The following is an 18,328-nucleotide window of genomic DNA, read 5'->3' as shown; positions in this document are numbered from 1 at the left end:
CGATTACGTAAAGGCGACTATGTTGAAAATTCCCTTTTTTGCCCTCTAAAACCCCAATTTAAAAACATAGGGAGTATTGGAGAAAAAGACCCCTCATGTAATTACTATAAAAAAACCCGTTTCAACACTTTATTTGTAGAACTTCTAATTGCAGAGTGCAAAGGCCTTAAAGTAGGGTAATATCTAAACCCAAAACCCAAAAATAAAATGACAATAGCATAATACTTTTTTTAATTTTGAGTTTTTCCACACTGAAAACCAAATTAAATATAAAATTAGGAAAATAATTGACGGGGCCCAATGAGTCTCTGTTTTTTTTTGGGGGGGTAATTGGGGGAAATCGGCCCTCTCTTAGCCCTGTGACCGAAAATGAAAATAAAACCTTTTTTCACGTGTTTTGTTACAAAACTATAGTAACTTTACACTTGCCAGTTGAAAAAACCCACACTACTGTTGACTGATTGCAAAAAATCGTGTCAAAAAATTTACCCTAAAAATTGGTTTTAAAAACAGCGGGTCAAATAAATTGATAATGGGTTAAATTTAAAAATGGGGTGTAAACAAAATCCTTAAAAGTTGATAAAGAAAATCATTACCCCGGACGGGTCCCATTATTTTAGCCCATATTTTTATTTTTAAATTTTAAATTCCCAAAATTCACATTCATTAATTGTTCATCAAAACAAAATTTAAAATTTTTAAACCCAAAAATATAAAATATATAAAATATTATATAATTTATAGTATATTTTATATTTTATTTTATAATAATATAATATCCCCAAATAGGGAAAATGTATATATATAAAAATCTAAAAAATATATAATATATATAAAATTTTATTATTTTAATATATATTAAAATTTTATATTATAAAACTTTTTAAAAAATTTTTTTCTATTTTGATAGCAGATTCCGATCCCCATTTCTTTAGAGCCCTGCTATGCGCCCCGTAGCCAAAAACATAAGACCAAGTCCGTAGCGAGGGATGCCGTTCAGCCGGCGGTTTTGGTTCCTTGGCTGCGGTATGTTCGCCGCCTCGCTCTCCCCAAGAAGCTACCAAGGAGGTGCGGTATTATGAAGGAGATTTTTCGTCGTCGGGACACTTCTGAAAGGGTTGAAACATACAAAACAGTAGAAAAAAGGCGCTATAGCTTTACAATTTTTTGTTGAAAACCCAAAATTTTTTCACTTTTGCAGAGTTTAGATGAAAGGGCCCCGTGGCTTATTCTACGACTGAAGCAGTCAGATAATAATATTGTAAAAAAATTTTTGGGTTTGTAATGGGCTTTTAAAACTTCTTTTTTTTTAATGCAATGAAAAGCTAGTAATGTTTTCATAATCCTTTTCAGTTTTTTTTTTTTCTTTTATATCATATTTCTATGCTAGCTTTCCAAGTTTTTTTCATTTTTATAAGGATATTCCATACTTTTTTTATGTCGGTTTTAAAAACAATTTATAAAGGGCAGAATGTTTTGTATTTTTTTGAAAAAAAAAGTTTTGTTAATTACTTTATCGTTTTGTTTTTGGTTGTTTTTTAATTTGTATTTCTATAATTTTTAATCAATTATAAATAAATAAACCACAAAAAACACAAATTTTCATACATATAATGTGTTTTAATACATACAAAATAAAGAAAGAAAAAGAAAAAAAAAGAAAAGAAAAAAAAACAAATTTTAATATATGTGTTTTGTTTTGTGTGTGGGTGCGTGTGTGGTTTTGTGTGTATTTTGTGTGTGTGTGGGGTGTGTGTGTATTTTGGGTGTGTTTGCTTTAAAAATGTAATAAAATATATATATATAAAATATAATAAAATATATATATATATTTTAAAATATATATTTTTATATATACTTTATATATATAAAAATTTTATATAATGTATGTATTTATATTTTTTTTATTTTTTCATTTTTAAATAATTATGATAATAATAATAATAAAAAATAATAATAAAAATTAAAAATAAAATTAATAAAAATAAAAATAATAATAATAAAAAATAATAAAAAAACCCAAAAAAATAATGAAAATTTAATAAAAAATAATAAAATAATAATAAAAATAAAAATAAAAAATAATAATAATAAATATAATAAATAATAAAAATACTGATAATGATAATGAAAATAATAAAAGGTGTGTGTTGTGTGTGTGTCGGTGTGTGGGGAAATATATATATATATATAAAAAAAAATTAAATATATCTATATAAAATTTTATTTTAATAAATATAAACACACCCCATATATATATATATTAAAATTATAAAATATAATAATATTATATATAAACCCCCATATAAATATATTTTATATATATATATTTTAATTATATATATATCATTTTATTTTATATAATAAATATTTTATATATATATATGTTGTGTTTATATAATATTATATATTTTTTATATATATATATATATATAATATATAATTTTAATAAAATTTAAAAAGGAAATATTACATAATATTCATTCCCAAATTAATATATATTTTATTATTATATTTTTATATAAAATATAATATTTTAAAATAATTTTATATATTACAATATAAACACACACAAAAAACCCCACACAAAACCCCAAACACACACACCCACAAACACACCACACACACACACACACACAACAAACACACAAAAACAAATATATATATATATATATAAAATATATATATATAAATTTTATAATATATAATATATATATATATATTAATAATGCAGTGTGTCTGTGTTCCCAATATTATCCCTACCCCTCAATATAGATATATAAATAAATTTATATTTTTAAAATATATATAAAATATATATATATATATAATATAAAAATTTAAGGTATATATGATATGTATAAATTTTAATATATAAAATATAGATATATATATAAAAAATTTTATAATATAAATATCTAATAATAATTTTATATAATATATTACAGGTATAAACCACAATTTTATATATTTTAACATATTTACTTATAAGGGATATATACATATTTTATATTTTTGAAATTGTTTTACAAGGTACTTTATGGTATATATAGGGACAATAATATATTTTAAATATATATATATCTAATATAATATATATATTTTAATATAAAACATATAATACATTATATAAAAACATAAAATTTATATATATATTAAATTAATAATATTATATTATATATATATAGTGTGTTGTGTGTGTGTGTGGGGGTTTGTGGGTGGTGGTGTGTGTGGGGGTTGTTTTGGTGGTGTTGTGTGTGTGTGTGGTGTGTGTTATAAACAAAACCAATAGACACGAAAAACACACCACAACAAAACTATTTTAAACCCAACACCCACACATCCCCACACCCCCAACCACAAAAGGGGTGAAATTATAATATATATATATATATATATATTTTATATATATAAAATTTTAATATATATATATATTGACGAAAATGGATGTTTTGAAAGGAACACCACACCCACCCCCAAACACACCACACACACCACACACACACAAAACCACACACCACACACACACACACACACCCCAACCAACCACCCCCACCCCACGCACGCACACCCGGGACACACGCACACACACAAACACAAAACAAAACACCACACCACCACACAACACACACACACATTATATATAAATTATATATATTGTATATATAATATATATATAAATATTATAATTTTATATAAAATATAATATATAATATATATTATGTGGGTGGGGGTGTGTGTGTGTGGTGGTGTGGGTGGGGTGGTGTGTGTGGGGTGGGTTGTTATACAATACATATAATATATATATATATATATATATATATATAAAATTATAATATATTATATTATTATAAAAATATATATAGGGGTTATAATAATTTTTTTTTTTTCTTTTTTTTTCCAACAGCCTTTTAATTCCCTGCAGGACATGGGCCCTCTCTCAATTTTTAAATGAGAGGTTATAGGGCTTTGGGAAACCCTTGCCTGATTGGTGCCTTCCTAATAAACCGGGGGGTTTTATGAAACCGGGGGGCGATTTCCCCCCCGACACTTTTGCGTTCGACTTTCAAGGCGATACTCGTTTCTGGAGGGCAATCGAGGTGAATTTCCCTTCCCCAAAGGGGAACAACGCGCAGGTGGGGGACCGAACCCTCGAACCCCCGTTGCCGTGGTGACAGTCTTGACCCGAGTTTTCAACCACTTGGCCCCCGGGGCCCCATATATTTTATAATTTTATAATAAAATATAAAAGATAATTTTATAATATAATTATTATATATTTTAAAATATACATATAAAAATAATTATTATATATATATTATAAAATTTAATCTATATTAAAATATTTATATTATTATATATATATATATATAATTATATTTATATATATATATAAAAATTTATGAAATATACAATCCCTTTAAAAAAACATATATAATATAATACTTATATTTTTTATTTAAATATTTTAAATAATATATATATTTATAAAAACCCCACATTGTGTGTGTGTGTGTGTGTGTGTGTGTGTGGGGTGTGGGTGGTGTGTGTGTGTGTGGGGGTTTTGTGGGTGTGGGGTTTTTTTGGTGGGGTGGGTGTGTGTTGGTGTGTTTTGGTGTGTTGTGTGTGTGTGTGTTTTGTGTGTGGGGTGTGTGTGGGGTGTGTGTGTGGTGTGTGTGGGGTTGCGTGTGTGGGGTGTTTATTTGTGTGTGGGGTGTTGTTGTGTTATATGTGTAGTTTTCCCCCCCACCCCCCCCCAACACACACCCCCAACACACACACCCCACCCCACCACACCCCACCACCCCCTTAATATATAAAAAATACTATATTTTTAATATATATATATATTTTATCTTATTATGTGGTAATATCTATTTATTATTCTTTTTATTATATGGTATATTAAAATCATATATAAAATATCTTATATATAATTTATTTTTTTCTATATTTGTCCCTATTAACCCTTTCCGTCCCATGTATAAAAAAATACAATTAACAAGGGTATATTTCCCTTTTATATGTACATATTTTATTTTTAAAATAATTTTGGGGATATAACATGTGTGTATAATATATAAAATAATATATTAATATAATATATTTTATATATATATTTTTCCATTTAATATCTATAATGTGTGTATGTAATATACACACACACAGCACACGGGCATTTATATTTTATATATATAATTTTATATATATTTAATAAAATATATTTTATCCCCAAAATATATATATATAAAAATATATTTTAATAAAATATATAGATATTTTTGTATATAATATATATATTTATAATAAAACCCAATATAAATTTTTGTATATAAAATGTATGTCCGTATATATGCATATGCAGTGTACAAAATTAGCAATAAAAAATGTATAAATTTTATATATTTATATATATAAAATTTAATATATATAATATATTAATAGTAGCTTTTATGTATATGTATACGAAAAGTATACATATTATCATATTTTCTAACAAATACACATTATGTGGGTAATATATGTTTTGTGCAATATAAAACAAATACATAATTTTAATTTTATTTTAATATATAATATATATATATATATAAAAATATATAATTTATAAAATTTTAATAATATAATATATGAAATATATTTTTTTATTTTAATATATAATATATTTAAAATATATATATATTTTAATATAAATATATATATTTATAACCTAACCCATTATGGTTTGGGTGTATGTTTCCCACTGTGTGTGAAAGGTTACATATAAAACCCCTTTGGGGTTTGAGCGTGTGCTGTTACCGCACCCCGATCCAGTTTTGATGTTTATCTCACCCATTTAAAAAGCCCGTTTCTTCTAATCTGATACTAAAGCAACACGACAGGCTTCCCTTTGGCAAGACAAAAAAATTTAAAAAAGTGACTCTTTTGGGTTAGGGGGGGAAAAACCCCCTTCGGGGTACACCCCAAAGTTTTTTCGATTCACTAAAATTTTTGGCCCCCCAATTTTTTGGGATTATCTTTAAGGAAAAAAATTTAAAAATTAATAAAGGGCCCCAACGGGCCTTTTTAGGTTTGGATTTTTGTTTTTTTTTTTTTTTGGGGTGTGTGGGGGGTGGGTGTTTTTTTTTTTTTTTTTTTTTTTTTTTAGGGTGTGTTTTGTGTGTGTGTGTTGGGTGGGGTGGTGTGGGGTTGGGTGTGTGTGTGTGTGTGTGTGTGTGTGTTTTTTTTGGGGGGGGGGGGGGGGGGGGGGGGGGGTTTTTTGTGTGTTTTGTATGTTTTTGGGGTGTGGTGTGTGTTTGTGGTGTGTGTGTGTGTGTGTGGTGTGTGTTTTGTGTGTGTTGTGGGATCGACTTTTGGGATTTTTCTGTTCGTCACTTTCCCCAAAACTGGGAAACCCTCGTGCTTTTGGACGTCAATTATCCAGGGCGCGGTTTACTTTTCCCCAAGACCCTCTCCTAAAGAAACTCCACCATGCCCGCCCCTTCGCCGGGCCATACACATCCCCCCAACTTCAGCCCCCCAAACTGCAGGAGGCTGACCCTTCCCCGCCAGGTAAACCACTCAGTCGAAAACCTGGCCCAACATTAGCACTCCCTTACCTCAAAAGGGGGGGCCCCCTTTATTCAGAAATTTGGCGAGACAGGGGCCAGTCTACCAAAAGGCTTTTCTCCCACTAAATACGCTGTTCCCAGGGACACAATAAAAAAACGCCCTTTTTTCTGCCATCGGGGATGCAGGGCATCGGGTGGCTTATTCCCCTTTCCTAATTTCAATTTGGGAAACAGGGGTTTTTCTCCCGGCCGACAGTTTTCCTCTTTTTAAAAAAAAAAAACCCATTCCCCAAACCTTCTTTCCATGCCGGCCCCCCTTCCCCAAAAACCCGTTTGTTTTTTTTCTACCGTTTGACCTACCTTCACTTTTTAACCGTCCCCCAACTGAACTGTTTTCCCCGCGTTGCCCCTCCTTTTTCTCTTTTACTCCTCCTTTTTCCCCTTTCCCCCGGATTTGCTCTTTTAAGAAGGGGGCGGCCCTTGGGCACAAGGGGGTTGCTAAAAAGCGTTCGACATTTGTTTCCTGCTCCCCCAGGCACCCATGTCGGACCCCGAAAAAAAAGGGGAAAAGGGCCCCCCACCCCCTTAATGGGAAAAGGAAGAACCCCCCCAGCCGCGCCGGATCCCTTTCCAAACCCCAAAAAGGGATTTTGGGGGGGCCTTTTTGAAAAGGGTGCCCAAAAAAAACCCAAAGGGGTAAAAAGGTTCAAGGAGAAACTGCAAAAAACCCCCAAAGAGCCGAAAATTCTCCTCTTTGATGGGGAAAAATATGAATCCCCGTTAAATTGTATGGGTAAATGCATTAGCAACAGCTTTGGGGGGCGATGAGGGAAACGGAGAAGCACCCCGGTCGTCATGACACAAAAAACCTAGACTTTTTTACAGCCCCCAAAATGGGGGGAAAGCTGGCCCGGGCCCAAAACCCACCCCCCCCTCAGGGACGGACCCCCCCAAACGGAAGCCGCCTGCCGCGGTGGGGGGGCTTGAGGCCCCAATGATCTGGTGAGCCAGACCAGAGGGCTACCCATATGGGGGGTCCCATTGGGGGAAATTTGGGACAAAAGGGGTTCCGGTGCCCCAAAAGGGGCCTATGAGAGGGGATGGTGAAACCCCCCCTTGGTTAATTCCACTTGGACCAGGGAGAACTCTCCCATGTTTTTTTTTTGCCGTGCGTGCCATATTACCGGGAAAGACGGGATTTGGGGGTTTGAGCGATGCGCATGCTGCCCCCCTGCAGCTAGCAAAAACCCTTTTTTGGTCATTTTTCTGGTTAAGGGGGTTGGATACCCCCCGGGCCCAATTTAAATGGCGGGCAATAGGAAAGGGCCCGCAGAAAACTTTTTCGGGTTCGGTAGCGTGGTCCCGGGCGCCCGCCATTAGTACTGTAATAGTGGCGCGTATTTTTTCCTAATTATCCTGGGGCTGTTGGGAGTTTTTTGACCCCCAACTATAGACCCCCTTTTTTTGAACCCTTGGGGGGGGGGGGGGGGAAATTTGAAAAATTCAAATTTTGTATGATTTATAAAAATTTTTACAAAGACCCTAGCCTCTCCCCGAGGGACCTCCCAAAACCCCCCTACCTTTTCCCTCGGGAAACTAACATGTTGAAAATTTTGGGAACCCTTTCCAATTTCCCAAAAAGGGAAAAAGGGGAATTTAAAATGGTTCCGGGGCTCCCAAACCGGTGAAGGGAAAAGTCCCCCTCAATCCACTAAAAAAATTTTTCCCTGGAAAAATAAAGGGGTATTTTATAGTAATTACCTAGTGTAAAAGACCAATGATGGTGTATCAATCAGGGGATCTTAAATTTTTTAAATTACATCGGAAAATTTTGGTTTAAATTTCAATGTGATCCTCGCACCCATCCCAAAAATGGATGGTACCCTAATATTTGAGGTTTGGGTTACCAGAGTGCCCGTCTGTGTGCGATATGTGAAAATCCCGGCCTAAAATTTTCATGTTCTCCTCCCAAAACCCTAATCAGGGTGGGGGAATTGTCTTTTCCCGGGGCCCTGATGAGGTATTCTGAGGAAAAAACTTTTAAGGGGCCCTAGAGAATTTTAAGTATTTGGCAGTAAAAACGTTTTAAAGAAAAGGGGTTTGGTTTTTTGTTTTAGAACAGTCGCACCAGCTCTCCTTCTAATTTTTAAACACTTTAGTCCCCCCGGAATGGGTTTACTTTTTGGCAGGGAAAACCCCCCAAAGGTATACCCAAAATTTTGCCCAACCCTACCCTTGTTTCCCACGCCGGGGTTTTGGGAAAGGGGAGAAAAATTTTTGCTTTTTTAAAAAATGAAAAACCAAGAGATGTGAAAAGGGTTTTGGTCCCAACAGGTCACCCAAGGAAAATGAAAAGCCCAGGTCCAATATGCTGTTGGCCCAAAAGAAGCTCATAAGCTTCTTCAAAGAAATGTAAAAGGTAAAAATTTTAAAAAAAGAAGTATTGGAAAAAGAAAAAAACCCCCAAAGCCCTAATCCCCTCTTTGATGGGGAAAAATTGAATCGCCTGTTGTTTTCTATAGTCACTGCTTTTAACAACAGCTTGGGGGGGTCGAGTGAGGAAACGGAGAAGCACCCCGGGGTCTTTCATGACAGAAAAACCTAAATGTTACAGTCCCGAATGGGGGAAGCTGGACAAAAACCCAAACCCACCCCCCCTCGGAAACGGGGCCCCCCCCTAAGGGAAGCCCCCTTTTTGGGGCCGGGGTAGGGGGGTTTGGGGGCCCCCCAATAAATCGGGGAAAGCCAGCCCAAAAAGGGCAAACCCATACTGGAGGGGTACCAGTGGGGGATTAAAACAAAAGGTTTCCGGGTGCCCCAAAGGGGCCAAAGGAGAGGGGATGGTGCACCCCCCCTTGGGTTCTTTCCCAAATCTTGGACCAGGGGGGAAATTTCCCCAGGGGTTTTTTTTTGGGCCGGCGTCCCATATTACCGGGGGACAGGAGCCCGGGGGTTGAGCGAGCTGCATGGGGCGCCCTGAAAATTAGCAAAAAACCTTTGGTCATTTTTTTCTGGTTAGATGGGTGGCTTGATAAAGGCCCCCGGTCAAGTCAATCGGTGGCAGATAGGGGCTAGGGCCCAAGCAGCACTTTTCAGTCGGGCGCATGGGCCCCCCGCGACCCCATTGTACTGAAATAGGGGCCTGCGAAATTTTTCCTCTTACCCTGGGCGGGGGGAAATTTTTTGGGGCCCCAAACTATAGAACCCCCTTGGTAAACCCAGGGTTTGGGGGGGGGGGGGGTAAAAAAAATGAAGAATTCAAATTTTGTAGGAGTACACAAATTTACAAAGTTTACTTCTCCCTGACGCCCTAAACAATCCCTGCCCTTCCCTCTGGCCCCTCACATGTTGTCATTTGGGAAACCCTTTTCCCCCAATTTCCCAAGGGGCAAAAAAGGGGAATCAAAAGGGTTTTCCTGGGCCCCCAAAACCTTTAGAAGGGGAAAAGCCCTCCTCAATCCACAAAGGGGAAAATTTTACCGGAAAATATGAGAGTTTTTCAAAAGAAAGGGCCCTAGATGAAGCCAATGTGGGGTACCCAATATGGATTTTAATTTTTTTAAATTTACACCCAAAAAATATTGGTTATGTCAATGTAAACCTCCACATCCCCCCAAGATGGAGCCTAATAGGGGGTTTTTCGTTACAAAAGTGCCCGTCTGGTGCGAATGGGGACATCCCTGGGCTCAATTTTTCATTTTTCCCCTCACAAAACCCTCAATCAGTTAAGGGGAATTGTTTTTTCCGAGCCCTGATGAAGGTTTTCTGGGGAGAAACGTTAGGGAACAAAGAGAATTTTAATGAGGGCAGTAAAATTTTTTAAGAAGAAGTTGATGATTTAGAACGTCGACACCAGCTCTCCTTCTAATTTTTAAACCGTTAGCCCTCCGGATGGGTTTACTTTGGGCAGGAACCCCCTAAAGGTATAGCCAAAATTCCCCAAACCCCTAGCAGTGCTTCCACCCCCGGGTTTGGGATGGAAAAAATTTTTGCTATTTTAAAGGAAAAATGAAAAACCAAGAGTATGTGAAAAGTAGGGCCCACAGGTCATAAAAGGAGAGAAACTGCCCAGGCCAATATGCTTTTGGACTAAAAAGGGAAGCTCCTAAGCTTTTCCCAAAGAAAATGAAAAGGTACAATTTGAAAAAGAATTTTTGGGTTTAATAAGAAGAAAGGGGAAAAAGTTAGTTTTCCAGAGGCAAAGAAACATGCCTGTTGCTTTTTTTGGCACAGAAAAGAAAACCCTTTTTTTTTGGGTTTGAAAACCATCCTCCTTCCCCCCCCCCCTTGCCCTTCCGGGTTGTTTCTCCCTTTTCCCTTTAAAACCCTCAGCCCCCAAGGGTGGAACTCCCTCGGTGAATTCCCCCAAGAAACGGATAGGAGTGAAGGGCCCTTTTAAGGAGACTTCTCCCCCCAAAAGTAAGGTTTTTTGGAGCCATCGGGTAAGGCCCAAAAGGCCCTCAAGGGTTTGACAGCTCCAGTGCCCCCATATCCCGGGGGGGTCCGCTGCTAGGGCAAAATGCCCCTAAAGCAAAGGCTCAGGTAAAACCCTTGCCCAGGCAAAGGAATCCTGACCCTGTTAAAAAGACTCTTTTCAAAGTGGGTTTTTGGGACCCCGTCAGGCAGGCTCCAAGGCCCAACAGTGAACCTCCAGTTGCCATTACATTCACGGGGCCCCTCCGCTGCTGGGCAAAAAATCCCCCTAAAGAAAAGGCTCAGGTCCGCCCTTTTGCCCAGGAAAACAAAACCTGAGCCGTTTAAAAAGGGAAATCGTTGAAAATAGTTTTGGGTTAAAAAACCCCCCAAAAGATTCTCCCAAAATCCCGAAAGGGACGCCTAAAGGGGGTGGGGGAAAACCTTTACCAAGGGGCCCGCCCAAACACCTTAGGGGTTTGTTTTTGGGGAAAATGGATAAACCCCCCAAAACCCTGGAAATGTCAGGGGAAATTTATGCAAAATGGGAAAAGCAACCTCTGATAGCTTCATGTAAACCCGTTTTTGTATGCCTACAAGAGATTATGACCGGGAAAATCCCTCCGATTTCCCTGAGAGGATTCCAATTCAATCCCATTATGGGACATTGAATAAGGGGCCTCATGGGGGGTAGGCCCGTACTGGTGTGCCAGGATATTTCCCCCCAGGCCTCCAATGCGACAAAACCCGCAAAGGTTTAAGGGTTTGAGAATAGGTTGACACGACCCTTTCCGGTTTCTCTTTTTCCCCAAAAACCCTTCCCCCAAATAATTCAACATAATGATTGGAAAATTACTTTGGGGATTTTCCAAAAATCCATTTCTACTCTTGGGGGATTTCAAAGGTTTGGCATCACCCCTGGGGGACACTTTTTGCAAACCCCCCAGGGAAGGGGGCCTTTTGGGGTCCTTTTTTTTAAGGGGTGATGCAATTTTTCTGAATAGTGATTTCTTTCCCCCCATTTCCAATTCAAAAATGGGACATTCTCCAATATAGACCGTAAAAAAAGGGTTACCTGATTTACAAAAGAAATTTTAATTGGGGAAAGGGCCTTTAAGATTAAAATGGAAGCGACCACTTTCCAATTTCTTTTAGGGGGTGAAAGGTATTCCAGCCAATTTTTGGTTTTCAGAGATGGCGACTTTAAAATTCGGATGGAACTTTTTTTGACAAAAGTAGTATATCAAGGGTCTTTGGGGAAAGATTTCCAGTGGTTCAAGATGCGTTAAACACTTCACATCACGAATTTTACTTTGGGACAGAAGCATCCAAATTTCCCAAAAGTAGCGGACATTTCCGTCGACCTCCGGTCCAAAGGGGTCTGATGATGCCCAAAAAGCTGTCAGAGCAAGGAAACTGCCCAAAAAAGGCAGTTTAACCCATGCCCCCGCATTGTAACCCTTTAAACCATTACAAAAAAAACCTGAGCCAAGGCCCGGGGAGTGCTAAAAAGGGGGTTTAGAAAGGACATCATGGGAAGTATGTTTCCCGATTAACTCTAAGGACCCCCTTTGCATGGGGGTTGGGAAAAAGTTGGGGTAAGATCGTTTAAAAAACCCCATCATTTTCACCATTTTTTTTCAAGGAGATGGACCTGCTTTTCAGCCTTTCCGTTAAAAATGCCCCGGAATTTACGATATTCCATACCAAATGGGTAACTCACTTAACCCGGGGAGCTCCCGGAAAATTCCTTTTTGGACCCCTTCAATAGGATCTATAGGGGGGGGTACAGTCCCCCAAAAAAAGTTTTGTATTTCTCCTGTGGGTTTTGTTTGTAAAATCTGTTTGTTTTGGGTTTCTCTAGAGGGTTTAGGGAGAAGAACCCCAAACCCAAATTAAAAATTTAAAATAGGGTTCCTTTTAGATCAGCTCGGACAAAAAAAAAAGGGAGCTCTTTTACAGTCCCGGCGCCCCGCGTGGCATGCCCGAGAGCGCTACTGCCGGGCGTGGCTAAAAACACAAAATAAAAATTTTACCCCTAAAAAATTGTACAGAGAATCCATCTTTTTCATAGGCGATAGCCACACAGCAATAAGCTAAAAATAAACTTCTTAATTTTACATGGGGTTTTAAAAAATCACACAAAAGGCCTGTATATTAATATAAACATATAATTATCACAATATAGGGAAAAGATAAAATTGTTAATATCCCGTTATGGCGGCATCACAATATGGCGCTACAACTCAATAAGTTCAAAACCACTTCATTACACAACCCCACCATCCACATGGAAAGTGGCTATAAACATTTCCCTTTTCCCCAAACTGGGAAGGATGCTTCCCCACCCGGAAAATACGCCCCAAATTTTTCTAAACCCGCTGCCCTCTGCAAGCTATGGGGAAAAATGGGAAATTTCAGTTGACATGGGTGCTAGAAAGAAAAAGTGCTGCCCATATTTAATAGGGTTTAGAAGATTTAGATTGACCACAGATTCCTTGTAAGGATGGAAATTCTATACAAATTTTTTCGCACGTGACGTCCCAAAAATTTTGCAGTTTCTTTACCCAGAAAAAAGGGTACTCCTGAAGGGGTATGGGCATTGGTTTTGAGGACATTTAAAATACCTCATTTCAAAACTTCCTTGCTAAAGGGGTTTAGAGTTTTTTGGGGAAAAAAGTTTCCCCTTTTAAACCGGAAGATAGCTGGAAGGGGTCCCAGAAAAAGGGAAAAATTTTTGTGTGAACCTTTTCCCCTTGCTAAAATGACATCGTAAAAGGGTTTTTTCCAAGTGCTGTTCATGTTCTGTATGGATTACTTTACATGTAAAAGTCAAAAGGAAGAAATTTCAGGAAAGTACAAAGGACACATGAGGCTGCCCCAAAAATCAGGTTGGGAAAGTGGGCAAAAAATTTTTTCCCCCTAAACCAGGGGGTATACATTTCCCAACGAGGAAAATTCCATCCCTTTCCCCCTTTTAGGAGACAAACCCAATGCAATTTGTCCCAAAAGGTGAAGTAAACCGGGTTTAATTTTTGACTCAAGGTTAATGGGTGGGTCGCATTAAAAAAGGGTTTAAAAATGAACCTTTCCCCCCAAAAAACGCTTGTATTTGGGGGTTTTTTTAAAAATTTTTATTTTGGGTAGGGAACCGCACACCCCTTCTAAAGGCTTTTAAAGAGCGCTTATTTGTAGTAAGTTTATTATGGATGGGAGGCATTAAAACTGCCCTCCCACTGTTTTTCCGGGTGTTGGACTCAGTTCACAATGAAACTCTCAGAATCTTTTACTGGGGCTTTTAGGTTTTACCGTAGAGCCCTGAAGTAGAGTGGAGAACCACCTCTTTTAAACACCGGGCTACTGAACCTGATTTTCACACAAGGGTACAAGGCCCGGGATCTCCTACACCCGATTGGTTTTTAACCCCCTTGAGGAAGCCCTTAAAAGGGAAAGGGGAATGAGGAAAACTTGGGGGGAAAATCTTAATTTTAAAATTTCCCAAAGGGTTCCCGGGTCTCGGAATTTTTCCCCCCTTCCACCTTTGGGCTTAATTTAAATCGAGCTGGATTTGGTCGGAATTGAAAGGGGAGAGATCCAAAGCAGAAACAGAGAGAGATTTCTTCAGATATTTTTAAGTACCCAAAAGGGTCAAAATGCAGTATATCCCGATGGTTCAAATCTGAAAATGGTGGGGCCTTTTTAGCCCTTGAGCAGAAATTATTTTTTCCCGGGTAGAGCAACCCCTCCCGCCCCGAAATAAACCCCTGCACCATACTGGGTCCCATGTAGCATCTCTTTCTGCTGAGATTCACCTGGGTTACAATGTGTCCCGCGCAAACCGAGGAGCTTAGAATTAAACTAAGTCTGTGTCGCAAACCAAAACCCGTGATCATAGGGGGGGACTTTCAAAAACACCAACGCATGTCCCCGCATGGGCCAAAGGGGGGGTCCTAAACCACCCGTGGCTCTGGGGAGGGGAATCGCTGATGTGCAATGAGACTGCAAAAATGACCACAAGGGAAATTTCTACCCTCATGGTACTGGGTCCCCCAAAGCCCAAAACCAAAACCTAGATGGAAAAAAATAAGGGCAACTGGTAAAACCCTTTTAGAAAAGCTTTTGGCCCCCGTTTAGATGCAATGAACCCCAAAAAAGTGAAAATGTGGAAGTGCTGAAAGCCAGACTTTCAATCCATAAAACAAGCAGCCTCACAGACCTACCTAAAACTCGGCCTTGGGCCCCGGAAATTTCAAAGTCGCCGGTACTTTTTATGACGAGATTTTAAAAGATCAACCCCCAAAAGTGGACATGGCAGAAAAATAGCCCTCCTAAAGGAAAATTGTCCGGGGTGCCAAGGGAAAAAAGGGCCCCCAAAGGGCAGGCAGGAAAGGTGGGGGGAATGGTAGAGTTTTTTGCCACGAGTCACCGGTTCGTGCGTGGGCAATGGGTCAGGGGACTACCACCACTTTGCCCCGAGGGCCCCAACACCACGACCTTTACCCCAAAGGGAAACAACCCGGGCCGAGTCTCTGTGAGAACAAAATAGCAATTTTTCGCCAGCCAAAATGAGGGCAAAATACAAACCCTACACCCCGGCAAAATTTTCCCCCTTTTAAAAAAAAGGGGAGATGAACTTAATGTTTTTTCTTTTCTCTGGGGGGGAAATAAGAAAAAAAATACCTCATAAATTTTCCCCCCTAGGACTGGCAGGTGGCTTGGGATTTCTGCAATCATCAACAACTAAAGGGGCCAGTTTGTTTTTGTTTTTTTGAGATTTGGGGAAGATCTATTTGCCCGGGCCTTAAAAATATATGGCCCCCTCCGAAACTATTTTTGGCCTGTTTCTTTGGTTGTCTGCAGTTGGAAAGCCAAATGTGGTGGTGGGGTTTTCCCGCAGGGCTCCCGCCGCATGATTAAGATGTGGCTTAAACTTTTTTCCAGCACGGCGGCAGTTTGGGGGGTTCTTTTTCTCAGAAAGGGGTGTTAACATTCTTAAAATTAAAGTAACAAAAGGGGGCATTTAGGGGGTCGCCCCGTGTTTGCAAAACCCGTCTGCCTAGCATTATTTTAGGGTCTACCATGTGATTGGGGAAAACCCAAATCTATCTATGAAAAAAGACTTTGGCACCTCTTTGATTTTTTCAGAGAGGCCTTTGGGGTTTTAGCCCGGGCTTCTGGGTAAATTTGGCCGAGGGGGAAGATTTTCGTTTTTCCCTTTGTGAAAATGAAAGGGGAATTTGGGAAGTGCCCTGGGTTGCCCTGTGCCTTTAAATTTTTTTGGGTTGGGTTTTATGATCATGGGGTTTTGGGACCTTTCCCTGACAATGTCCCTTTGTGTATCAAAAAACCCCGTTCCCTTGATGTCAGTGCTGGAACCCAAGTTTTTTGGGGTTTTTCTTCTAGTTTAACAAATAAACCTTTTCCCGCCCCCATTTGGGAAGCACAGTGGTTTAAAGGGGGTGATGCTGTCTTTTGGTTTTGCTGTGCTGTAGACAGATAAAGGCTGTCCTGGGGCCTGTATGTATTACTTTTCGTGGGCATGGAAACTAGGGTAAAGGGGTCCCATGATTGCAACTGCCTTGCCTGTAAACCCAAAAAGGCATTGTCTGTTCCCTCCGGTGTTTTGTGAATTCCCTTTCTGCAAAGCCCCCCCTGCAAAATAGGGGGGTTTAAAGGGGCGCCCGATCCCCCAGAAGTATTTACTACCCCGAGGAGTGATTTTTGGGTGCAATAACCCTCCCGGCTTTTTGCCGGTTTGACAGGTATGGGGTATTGATTCTTTTAAAAAGCTTTTAACCCGAGAACCCATCAGACTTGTGCCCAATGGGGCTTTACAAAGTTTTGGGGGGGGGGGAAAGGGCCATGCCCCTTGGGAATTGTTACCTTTTTAGTTTATGCATATCAACCCCCCTGGCGGGTATGTTTTGCCGGGGTTTTTTTGCAAAGGGGCTCAATCTTTTTCTAGGAAACTGAGAATTTTTTTTTTCCAGTTTTTTGGGTTTCCCGTGTGTTGGTGACCTTTAAACTGGCACGGGCTGCCCTTAGATCCCTCGTGAGTTTAAGGGGGGGGAAGGTTTTCCTTTCCCCCGGGGGGTTGAGGCCCCTTGTCCCCTTTAAAACACCCAGAAAAAAACTTGGCAATTCATTTAGAAAAAATCTTTCCCTTTTTTTTTTTTTTATTCTTTGGCTTTGGGAGCAATCATTTCGCCCGAAGGAGACAAATGAATGGGGTGGCATATACATTTCTTTCATGACAGACCGCTTGCCCTTTTGGGTTAGTCAAACCCGGGTTTTGAACCCCCTTTTGGAAAAAGGGAAAGGGGTTTTTTTAAACCTTACCCCAAGGGGATTGGGGGACCCCCCCCCAAACCCTTCTGGTCCCTTCCCTGGATACTCAGGGGCGGTGCCATGAAAATTGTTCCAAAGGGGCCCCCGGCCCTTTATTTGATTTTTGTCCTGTCCCATAAAAAACTCCTCGATACAAGGTTTGGGGTCTTTTTAGGCAGGGGACCCGTGGGAAAAGATTGCAAGATCGTCTGATAGGGGAGAGGGGTGGGGTGTTGAAAAAAGTGGGCTGAAGATCCCAAAAAACTAAAGGCGTTCCTTTTTTCTAGGCCCCCCCCCCCCCCCTGTCCTTTAAAAAACCCCGCCAAAAACTTTCCTCTGATTTTCCTTTGAAAAAGGGGCTTTTGAAAAGCCCAAAGGGCTTGCTAAATTCCAAAAAACCTTTTCCAGGTCTAGGTACTTACCACAGATGGCCCGTGCTGGTTTTGTTTAGCTTCCCCCCGTGCCGGGGGTCATGCCCCCCGTGAGCCCCTAGTGGGGTTAATGGGGGGCCCGGGGGGTATAAAATATGTGTTGTTTCATTATAGGGGGATGTTAAAATTTTATATGTAGCATGTATGTAATGTGTAATTTTGGGATGTTTATGTATATGTATATGCGATTTATTTTTGCACGTTTTTTGGGTTTTTATGTAAAGTGTGTTTCGTGTAAGTGTATGTATGTTTTTATGTTTTAATTTAATGTTACAGGTATAAAATAATAGGTGGGTGAACTTTTAAAGTGTATCATAAACGGGTGTTCCATACACTTTTGCGTTTTTCATTGTTAAACTATATTTTATTTTGAGTATAGTCATAAGTATGTGTACAGGATGTGTGCATTTGTGTGTTCGCATACATGAGGGTGCATGTACACATATGTATGTGCATCTGATGTGCGCATACGTCTATGCATGGGTATGTATGTGCATGTGTGTAGTTAGGTAGGTGAGTGTATACATATCATATGCATGAGAGCATATGTAAAGGTGTATGCTTCCATGTGCATGTGCACGAAAATGAACATATGCGTGGTACTTG

The sequence above is a fragment of the Penaeus monodon genome, chromosome 2 (assembly GCF_015228065.2).
Source record: "Penaeus monodon isolate SGIC_2016 chromosome 2, NSTDA_Pmon_1, whole genome shotgun sequence".
NCBI lineage: Eukaryota > Metazoa > Arthropoda > Malacostraca > Decapoda > Penaeidae > Penaeus > Penaeus monodon.
The sequence above is the reverse complement of the archived record's forward strand: the minus strand, read 5'-3'. Positions refer to the sequence as shown.